Below are 11,789 nucleotides of genomic sequence, written 5' to 3' on the forward strand. Positions count from 1 at the left end.
TTTAAAATTCAAAAAATGATGACTTTATTAAAACAGCCCAGGACATTTTGACTGACCTTCAGTCTTTGTCAGCAGCAAAAGTTTCTTTCTCACAAGCATTTCATTAGTAGATCTACCTTACTATGGAGTATTATGTAGAAAATTTTAAAGGGACAGAACAAAATAGCGTGTCACAGTTCAGAGCAAATGCATCAGTATTCCCCCTCTGTGGTCCAGTAAGGGCACCCGCTCTAGACTCTGAGCTCCTTGGCCATCACTTCTCTTAGTCTGACTCCTGTTTCTCTCTCATGACCAGGATGTTTCCAGACTGCATAGCTCCCTGCCTATACTGTGACCTCCTCAGGAAAGTCAGACTGCCTAAGCAGGCCTGCTTTGCTTGTCTCCTCAGAGATGGTAAACAGTGGGAATTGCCACAGTTATAGTTACCACACAGCTTTTTCTAAGCAAGCCCATTTATTCTTAAGGTAAAAGCATCACAGAAAAAAACATATTAAAAACAATAAAAGATAAAAGCTTATCAGAGATCCCCACAACTCCAGCAAGGACTCTGGCCGGAGAACAAACTGCACACAGGGTTTTCTCCTGTGGTCACACGTTCATCACGGTGCTTGCTCAGAACTAGCACACTCATGAGTCCCTCCTTTTTCCAGTTTGAGTCTCTGAAGAGATCGCAAATAGTTAATCAGCCAGATAATGGGTTTCTGCTTGAGGAGCAACTTCAAAAGGATGGATCTGGAGGTGGCTTATTTTGCATTCCTCTCCTCCCAAGTATTTCCTAGGAATCCCCCCTCTCTGTCTAGCACATTGTTTCAAAGAGTCCTTTGAAGTGCTTGGGTTTACATTAGCCATGTCTTCTCCTTAAAGAAATTATATACAATCCCACAATAACACGTCAACATTTGCATTTTTAATTCAATGCACTCCTAAAATACTTATACTTAAGTCAATAAGGTTTAACTGGAATAAAGCAGGAAATTACCTTCTGTCACAACATGATGATAGAATACGTTTTAAGCTTTTTTTAATTTGTCATTTTAACAGCCTGTCATTAACATGATTTTGATGTCTAACCATATGTATATGTTTCTTCGCTAGGGGCCAGCTGCTGCAAACACTTACACATGTGGGTAACTGCACTCCTGTAAGGAAAAAGGCAGTCAGTTAGGAGCTAGGACAGATGGGGTTTGTTCCAGATTCTGCCACTGATGTGCTGCGTGATTGTGGGCCTGACAGTTCACCTCTTTGTGAATCCCAACCTTTGTCTGCCTGCCTATTTGGATTGTTAGCTTTTCAGGGCAGCTTTTCTTAGTAGATGTTTGTCCAGTGCTTAGCACTATGGGGCTGGCTGGGGCTTCTAGGAGCTACTATAAATAATAGTCCTATTAACACTAATGATAGGATTCAAATGAGTAAAGATACTTATATGCCTATTTGCAGGATTGGGATGAGTGAGCGTGCAGTTGACTACAGCTCAAAGAAACACTATTGGATTAAAAATCATATGAAAAGACCCACACGGCACTCCCTGCCTTACTGAAAACAGATTTCATTATTAAAATTTAAATCATTTTTAAAAAATGTAATTCACTTTCCACCATTTGTTCCCCTTGTTTATTTTTTATCCTTAGACTGTGAGCTCTTTGGGGCAGGGTCTGTCTTTTTGTCTTGTGTTTGTTCAGTGCCTAGCACAGTAGGGTTGGGGTCTCTGAGCACAACAGCACTACACAAAACAAGCGATAGCAATAGCTTCATTCACATAGGACAACAGAAATAGACTAGTCAGTATCATTTGTGTTTCTAGCTCCTGTGGTTGTGCAGAAAACTTTAATAGCATGAGCTGAATTTAAAGTGATGCAGTATTGTCTGCCAGAGTTTCCAGACATCTTGAAACAGTAACTCTGAGAGGTGTGAACAACCATGATTAATGCCACTTGGGTGTTAACTCTGGAGTCTAATGGTGGTCATTTCAATATCTGTGGTGTTAACTATTTCACCACTGATCATTTGAACAGAAACTTCCAGCTAACATGCCTATTCCGCAGTTGCAAACCACCTCCTCCGATGCCAAGATCCCCAATTGTTACTTACACAATTGGCAAAGCTCTCAACTTCTCCCCTTGACAATGCCCAGGATGTAGTGATACACTGTCAGTTCAAAAATCTGTGGCTTATTGAAAGTGTGGGGACAGCACAAAATCAATTGAATACTATTGTGATTGCATTGTTCATTTCCATACTTATTTCGATAAAACCTTGGGTTTTCCATTGAAATGAAGCTGCCCCAGAATTTTTCAGTTGACTGCACCACAATGCCACAGAATCCTGCAAAATGTAAGACCAGTTTGCCACAGAATACATAGTGTTGATTAGCAAAAACATTGAGACATCATGGTTGTAGTAGGGCATGCGCTCTGGGCTAGATCGACTTTAAATAGATTGCAACTGCTCCCTTGGGAAAATAATGTAAGTTTGGTGGAGCTAGTGAAGGGCTGCTGAAGAGGGATGACTTACTCATTTTCCACCCCCTTTTGGCTCTGTGTTGAAAGCCACTAAAGAAAAGGCAAAAGAAGCTTTCCTGGCCAAGGCCGGTTTAGCAAGACTAGCTTCATGCCCTGTGCACTAGTTATCAGCAAAGGAGCCCTAAGATTGCGTTTGAGATATGGTCAATGGTTGATCAAGGAATGTGGCTACCAGCCTCTCAATACAGGGCTGCCCTTGCTACCATACATAGCTGATTTGAGCATTAAACACCCCTAAGGCATGTACGTCATGGTCAAATTCCGGCTTCAATGGCACCAGGATTTGGCCCTTAATGACAGAGGATGCAATTAAGACACAGTCCAGTGGGCGTTCAGCATAGCATCACCCCTTAGGAGGGTGCAGCATACATTCTCCTCTGTCACCAGCCAGCTGTACTGGCCAATCCCCGTTGGGGAGGCATGGTCTTGCCTCTGCCTCACTTCCTGTGGAAAGGCTGTGGGACACCACCTTCCACATGGAGAAGTGCAGGGGCTGCAGTTGTAGCCAGTCTCTGCATAGGGTTTGCAAAGTGGGGAAGATGATAACAGCTTCCAGATGCTTACCAACGGCTCTAACTTTCTGTAAGGAGAGGAAGGGTAAAGATTGGGTAACGAGGGCCATTTGGCTTCCGATCACTTTTGTACCAGTGACATCGATGGGAGTTGGCCACTGACTTCAGTGGGAACTAGATCAGACTCATAATCTGTGTCTCAGTTCCCCATCTGTAAAATGGGGATGATGATAATAGAACTGGTTGGAAAAATTCTGAAAAAACAATGTCTCATTGGAATTTTCAGACTTGGCGAAATTGGAACATTTTGTGGTGATGGACTGATTTCTCCAATGTTCCAAAGGAACCCAGGCAGGTTTTGAAACCCTCTTGCTAGGCTGGTTTCCAGCCAATTCACCCACCTGGCTCCTCAGTAGCCTGACTGGTGGGCTGCTGGGAAACCCAGCCTTCCAGGATCTGTGGCCCCAGAATACCCCTCACCTCCATGCGGATTGCTCAAAAGTCAGGGACCCCAGGACTTCCAGTTTCTGTGGCTCCAAGGCAACCCAGCAGACTGACTGCCCCTGAGTCAGAGCTCCCTTTTGCAGAGAATTTCTGGTTTTCATTCAGAACAAAACCACGTTTTGGGATAGCCAAATCTTCCCTGGAATGGAATTACCTTTCTCCACACTACTCTAAATAATCTACCACCTTTTGTCTGTCTTGTCTATTTTGATTGTAAAGCCTTTTACAGGTACTGTTCCTAAGCATGTGTTTGTACAGGGCACAGCACAATGGGGCCCTAATCTTGGTGGTGACCTCTGAGTGCTATTGTAATACATGTAATAAATATAGCTTATTATTCCTCCCTCAAACCACATACATCTATGTGGATGTTTTACCAAATGGGAAAATGGACTGTTTGCAGCAAAACCTTATAAAAAAAAACTTCATTCTGAACTCACAAATCTCAAAACAAAACTTCAGAGGGCCAGAAGGGATCCAAGGAAGTTCTGAGTCTCGGTCTGCTTATTATGCTTTCCGTCCTTACTCGTAACTGTAGGATTTCATCTCTACCCCGACCCAACCAGTAGTGACAAGAAAGTCTTCTCCACGGGATTCAGTCTATTTATGTCTGGATAGTGCCAAGGGGAAAATCCTTCTGAGCAGAGTAAGGCATGGCCCATTTCGGTTAGCTTCTTCCTCTGGAGTTGTGGGTGGAAGATAGGGAAGGAAGGAGATAGGTAATGTTTTGTTTGAAATCATTTTTCTGAAGAGATGTGTAGTAAAATAGATAATTGTTTCTTTTGGGGTTCATTTCTTTCATAGCAAAGCTAGAATCTTTCATGAATAAATGTTCCCATAAACAAAACCATGGAGAGCACTGGCTCAGCAAGGATTTCTGGATCAAATATCTAAATGTGCATACTTGCCAAATGAATACCTGCCCCATAGTCTCCAATCAATAAAAAGAGATGAGACAAAGGGCCATAAGCTAGGCAAAAGGAGCCTGCATAGCTGTGAGGCTCAGAATATCTAGGGAAGCTTCCTAGGCTCTGTAGATGCAGAGGCTATTCTGTACTCCATGGGGAATGGAACCTCTCTGCAGACAGGAAATGCCCGTTGAGGTAACTTCTAGGTCCGTTTTAATACTTATTCAATAAAGTGTGAGGGGACAGGATGGAGCTGATTAGTTTGTGTGCCCAGGGTGACCCTAGGCGTGTGTCAATGTACAGGTAGATGGTGAGTCACACTTTTGGGGCCACTGTCAACCTCACCTCAACTTTCCATTAAAGCTTTCCCCACTTCCGGATGCACTATGCCACTCTACTTTGAAAGATGAATATAGGGAATCAGTGCTCCCCCAGTGATAAGTGTCACTCCCTTTTCCCTGCTAATAAGCCCTGCCTCTCTCCCCAAATGTCCTACCTGGATTATGGAAGTCTGTTTGTTTATCATCAGCTTGGTTTCATGAGCCCCCCTCTTCCCCACCCCCATCTTAATTTGCAGAGAGATAACTCTGTGCTTACAAACTTTTGGTGTTGGTTCAAAATCACCCTGTCCATTTCCAGCAACCAGATGTGCATTTCACATGCCTGGGGGCTGGTCGCAGAACCCTAATACATTTCCAAGGTAGAAGCTGGAAGTGGCACTTGATCCCCATTATATATATGGATAAACAGAGGTGCAAAGATGTGAAGAGACTTTCTCAAAGTCCCTCAGCTGGTATGTGGCAGAGATGGAACTAGAACCCAGGTCTCTTGCTCCCCAGTCCAATGCCAAAGTAAGAGATTAGGCCAAATACCTCCGCATTAGTGTCCATTGTGAGGCATCAGCCACTGATGTGCAATTACCTGGACTCACCACACATCACAGCTTTTTTACTTTTATTTTTTAAATATGTAAAATTTAAATTAAAAAAGTGAATAACTATTAGTGTCTTGTCTTCTAAAGATAATCTTCAAGAGCATCAAAGCAGGGGCCAGATTTTTAGCAGGGCTCAGCACATTTGGGTGCAGAGCCTTTTTGAAAAATGTGGTCCCTGTTTAAGTGCGTTCATGGGAGCTGAATTCTTTTGAAAATCTGGCCCAATTTATAGCCGCTGAGCTCTTGAAAAATCTGGTCCTAATAGTCTAGAGGGAGTATCCAAATTTTGGCAGGTACTTCTGGGAATAATGCTTACCTCCCTTTGTCAAGCACTTTAAGAGCTATGGATCGATGACAAACGTTATATACGTGCTAAATTAGTACTTAGCAAAGGCCCAGTGTTTAAAAACATATTTTGAAAGTGTTGCTATTGCAAACTATTGCCACTAGATGGCAGGTTTAAACTGTTTGATCAGCAAATTACTGTCAGCTGGTCAAGCTTGTGCTACCTACATATGGAAAATACTCTGAGAGTCATGTATATTCTCATCTCAGCTCCTTCACCCTGGAATTCTTTTTAATGTTGGAAGCCAGCTGGAGGTTTGATCTTAAAGGAGATGTCAGATGAGTGACAGCAAGAGGAGGACAATCAGAGCCAGTGTGGTCAGGAGGGGCAGGTGGAAGAAGGAGATGTTACAGGAAACCAGAAAGGAAGGCAAGGAGAAGCAAGATCAGTGGGGGAAAGGCAAGAGGGAGGCAAATGGGTGGTGAAGTAGGTTGAAAGAGCAGCTGCTGAAGACACAGCCAAGAAGGAGAGAAGTAGGAGACACAGGCTGATAAGCCAGGGAGAGCAGCTGCAAAGTAAGCAGATTGGGGCTGGGCTGGAGGCCTGGCAGATGCATACCTAGTGGGTCAGACCCCTTGAGCTAGTCCTGTGTGCTGACTGCAGGAAAGGAGTTGCATGCTGGCTGGCCAGAGGGCATGAGGAAAAGAGGCGGATTGGAAGGAGGAGAGAGCAGCAAACAGAGGAGCTGGAGACTTGGCCAGCTGTACTGGGCCAAAAGAGGCAGTGTGAGGAGGGAGTGCTAAACTCTACTCACAGAGCTGTCCCCCATGCAGTGATGCCTTTACACAAGCACTACCCTGTGCATTGCAGTGAGAATACACCCCTGCCCTGCTTTAATTACAGTAACCCTGACGAATATTGGGTTTGAGTATGATACAGTAACACTGTTACACTATTCATGCTTTACTGTCTGATAACACCTTCACAGCTGAAGATCCCACGGCTCTCTCTAAACATGAATTAAACCGCACAACACCCCTGCAAAGTAGACAGTCATTTCCATCCCTACTTCACAGTTGGGTAAACATCTACTTGAAGCGCATAATGACCGAAGATCACATATGCACAGTCAGCATTGGGGGGCGAACAATCCCAAATCTTCGGATCACTGATGACATTGATGGCCTGGCAGGAAGCAAACATGAACTTGCCAATCTTGTGAAACAATTGGATGAAACCTCCGCAAAATACAGCATGGAAATCAGTGCAGAGGAAACCAAGCTGATGACAAACAAACATGATGGGATCAGCTCACATAACACTGTCAGTGGACAAGAGCTGGAGACAGTGAAACAGTTCAAGTATTTGGGGGCAACCATCACTGATGAAGGATCCAAGGCAGAAATTTGGGCAAGAACTACACAAACAACAGCAGCAGAGGCAAAACCAAAGCCAGAAATCATGGAGGAATAAGAACATCTCCCTGGAATCCATACTAAAACTGCTGCATGCATTGGTCATCTCCATTTTTCTGTATGCATGCAAGACATGGACCCTTACAGCAGAACTTGAACAGAAAATACAGGTAGTAGAGATGAGAGACTTCCGTAAAATCCTGGGCATCTCCTACTTTGACCACGCCACTAATGAAGAGGTCCACAATATCATCACCCAGTGCACTGGGTCATATGAAGACCTCCTGATGACCGTGAAGAAGTGGAAGCTGAAGTGGTATGGCCATGTAACAAGATCATCTGGCCTATCCAAGATCATCCTCCAAGGGACAGTACAGGGGAAGAGAAGAAGAGGTAGGCAGAAGAAGAGATGGATTGACAATATAAAAGAATGGATAGGAATGGACTTCGCGGAGACTCGAGCACTGACACACAATCATCAGGGGTGGAGACAATTGGTTGATTGCTCATCAGTGATAGTACCCCAACGACCAATGTGGTTATGGGAGTGATGATAATGATGATGATGAAACTGAGGCATGGTGGTTAAGTGACTTGTCATGGCATGTCAGTGTGGGCAGTAGGAAGAGAACCCAGGATTCACCAGTTCTCTGCTCTAACCACAAACTTTAGGAGGCAGAGAAAGCTGGGACTTGCCACTTATTCTAGTCCATGTGCAAATGATGAGGAGGCATGGGAAATTCAGTAGAATCAAAGATGACCTTAAGAACAGGAGAAGAGAACTGGAGACTGGGTTAGTGCCAGAAGATTGGAGATTCTTCCAGAGTCAAGTTAGAGTGGGAAAAAGTGAAGATGGATATCTGAGTCCAACTGATGGATGTGTCTATAGTGCAGCAAGGGGAGGGTTTGGAATTCATGGAGTGTTTAAAGCAGGGATGGGCAAACTACGGCCCTTGGGCCAATTCCGGCCTGTCAGGGCTTTGGATCCGGCCTGCAAGATTGCAACCCTGTAGCGCCGCGGGCCCCACATCACTGCCAGAAGCGGCCGGCACCACGTCCCTGTGGCCCCTGGGGGTGAGGGGTGTGTGTGCAGAGGGCTCTGTGTGCTGCCCTCACCCACAGGCACCGTCCCCCGCAGCTCCGGGAACAGGGAATCATGGCCAATGGGAGCTTCAGAGGAGGTACCCACAGGCAAGGACAGCACGCGGAGCCTTCTGGTCCACGTCCCCCAGGGGCTGCAGGAACGTGGTGCCGGCTGCTTCCGGGAGCGGCATGGGGGCAGGGCAGGCAGGCAGGGAGCCTGCCCTGGCCCTGGTGCGTGTTGCTGCCACCCAAGAGCCACTCCAGGTAAGCGGTGCCGGGACGGAGCCCGCACCCCTCCTGCACCCCACACCTCTGCCCTGAGCCCCTGCTGCACCCTGTACTCCCTCCTGCACCCCAACCCCCTGCCCTGAGCCCCTTCCTGCACACCGTACCCCCTCCCACACCCCAACCCTCTGCCTCAGCCCTACATTCATAGCCCTGCGTGCAATTTCCCCACCCAGATGTGGCCCTCGGGCCAAAAAGTTTGCCCACCCCTGGTTTAAAGCCTTGGTCTCCCCTTAGCAAATGGGATTCCAACTATCTGGGTTAAAAAATCTTAGTCCTTGTTAGGCAGGCTTTAACCTGGTTAGGGAGGGGAGAGGGGCAAAGATGTCAGACACCCAAATTCTCGCAGGAGCTTTGCTTACTGGAAGAGGCTAGCTTTTTGAGCCAGAGATCATAATGCTGTGCCTATTGCCACTTTTCCTACTTCGAATCTGGTAGCTCTTTGTTGTCATTCTCTGGTAGTTAATTTAGTTTCATGCCTCACCCCAAAGAGGAAGTCTGCTGAGAAGCAGTGGCAGAGGTCTGTGGTGTGACTCTGATGTGATTGGGGGAGTCAGTGCAGAGACTGGGTTGCTGTCAGCAGCTGTGCGTTCCCCTTCATGCTCTGTAACTGCACAGAAATTGCTGTTGGGGCTGAGCAAACCACTGGTGTTTCGCTGCAAGCTATTTTTACGCTGACCATTGCAGTGTAGGGAAGGCTGGAGGCAAAAAGGTTTCAGAGTGGTAGCCGTGTTAGTCTGCTTCAGCAAAAACAACAAGGAGTCCTTGTGGCACCTTGGAGACTAACAAATTTATTTGGGCATAATCTTTTGTGGGCTCGAACCCACTTCATCAGATGCATGAAGTGAAAAATACAGGAGCAGGTATAAATACATGAAAGGATGGGCGTTGCTTTACCAAGTGTGAGGTCAGTCTGTCAACTATCTGTAATGGGCCACTTTCTTACCACTTCAAAAGTTATTTTTCCTCCCTTGGTATCCTTCTGTTAATTGATTAATCTTGTTAGACTGTCAGAGAAGATTGGTGACTTAGGCTCTGTAGTGTAGATATAGCCTACGTCTGCATAGCTATGGCGACATGGACCTAGTTTGATGCAGCATACATCCACAGAGAGAGTTTTTTTGAGGGCTTGTATTTAGTGAATGTTACAGCAACCTCAGGGCTGCTCTAACTCGCGGTCGGCTGCCCACAGCCAGGTATGACCAGGATGTAAGGATGCCCCAGTTCCTTTTCCCAGGATCATGCCAAGTGTACAGGAGCCCTGCACTACCAAGGAGTTCTCCCACGCAGGGTGAATTCTCAGGGTGTTGAGCCACCAACACTATGGCCATGATGAGTTGCACAAGCAGCCAGAATGGGAGCCAGGATCTGAAACCTGTAGCACATGGTCCCTGTATATACTTTGAAAATAAATAGAGTATATCCTGTAAATCCTATTGTCTTTCTGATAGAAATCATGTATTTCTACAGCTGATGGCTCATGAGATATCAGATCTTAAAATGATCACTAATCCTTTGCCAACATGGTATTATTGGTATCAGTCTGGGACAGAACACAGCAAGTCTAAAAGCAGTGGAATTGTCATCCTCTTAACAGCAACAATTCTGCTGGTGAGCTCGTCTACCAAACCCAAAAAGTCTTGCTGTAAATAAGATGAAGACACAGATCCACAAAGGTATTTAGGCCTAGATACCTTTGTGGAGCTGGGCCAAATTGAGATTGTCAGTAATGACTTCTGGAAAGCACCACTAGAATGTTCTCAACACCAAGTAATTTCTCCTTTTGCTCTTCCCATTGGTGGGCCTAAACTGCAAAATTCTGGCCTGGATTTTGAGCCCCTGAAGATAGTGGGTGTTTGAATCTGCAGAGGTTTGGTTTTGCTCTGCTCATTCTGAGACTGGGGTCAGCTAGTTTGGGCTCGACTCCCTCAAATTCAGAGGGAGCTTGTGCACAAGTTTATTTTGGACCCATCTTATGCTTAATTTCTTTATGAGGAAAAAAATCTACATTAAATCAGCATTTCCCAAACTTTTCAAGTATAAGAGGTCCCAGAGCGTCAGCTGCAGCCACAATTAATCAGCCCCTTGGGCTCACGGGGCTCAGGGTGTGTCAGCTGGCACTGGTCAGCCACAGATATCTAATTGCAGTGTAGACATACCCACTGTGCCAAATAGGGCAATCTCCTGGATAAATTTGAAAGTTTGTTTTATACCTTTGGGGTCCATCATATTTAAAATGCAATTGTTTATGTGTTATTGTGGAAGTACATGTAACTCCTCTAGGAGACATGACTAACGTAAACCTTGGAATATGTTAGGAACTTCAAATGATTTTTTGAAACAATGTGAACTTGTAAAATTAAGTGGATTTCCCAGGAAAACTCTAGTGGGGTGTATGCTAATATAACCCCTCTGGTTAGGCAAAGATCTCATCCGTTTGAAGCTTTGCCCTGAGGAGGGGACACATTGTCTGGCTGATTACCTACTCCCAGTCTCTTCAAAGACCCCAAACTGGATAAAGGACTCACTCACAGATTCATAGGAGTTCTTGTTCTAAGCAAGGGGTGTTATGAATTTGAAACCCTAGGAAAAGGGCTGCTCACCTTTCAGAGCCCACATCAGAGTTGGGGTGATCTCTGGTAAGTTTATCAGCATGCATGCAAGTTCTTTATTGTTTTTAATAGGTTCTCTCTGTGATGCTTTTACCTTAAAAATAAAATCTGCTCGCTTAGAAAGAACTGTGTGGTAACTTAAAATTGTAGCAATTATTACTGCATATCATCTGAAGGGAGAAGCGAAGCTGGCCTGCTTAGGGTACTCTTTAATGAGAAAAACACAGTGGTAGCAGGGAACTGGTCAGCCTGGAAATACCCTGGTCAGAAGGAAAAGAGATTGGGTACCCACCCCAGAGAGGTGATGGCTGAGGAGCCTGGACTGGCTATCCTGGCTAGACCATAAAGGGGGAATACAGGTACAGTTGCCCTGAACTGACAAATATTTCTCTTTTACATGCTTTGGGCAGTGAAATAGTTAATTGTCATTTTAAAATATCATTGCTGGGATCTGAACTAGCATTCACTGAAATAAATGGGACAGTTCACAACCCAGGGCTATTGTTTCAGGCTCTTTGCAAACTCAGATGAACATCGTTGCATCACTTATGCTCAGGCTACATTGTCAAGGTATTCTTCACAATCATAACAGCTGCTAGATTGTTACTTTTGGTTTTGAAATTAAACCTGAGGCTCTGATGAACAAGAGAGAGGCTTTTCCACCCCACCACCAGCTAGCTCCTGAACCTCAGTGGGAATATTCTGTAAAATGCTAAATTAAGTACCTTTCA

The sequence above is a fragment of the Mauremys reevesii genome, linkage group 1 (genome assembly GCF_016161935.1).
Source record: "Mauremys reevesii isolate NIE-2019 linkage group 1, ASM1616193v1, whole genome shotgun sequence".
Taxonomy (NCBI): Eukaryota; Metazoa; Chordata; order Testudines; family Geoemydidae; genus Mauremys; species Mauremys reevesii.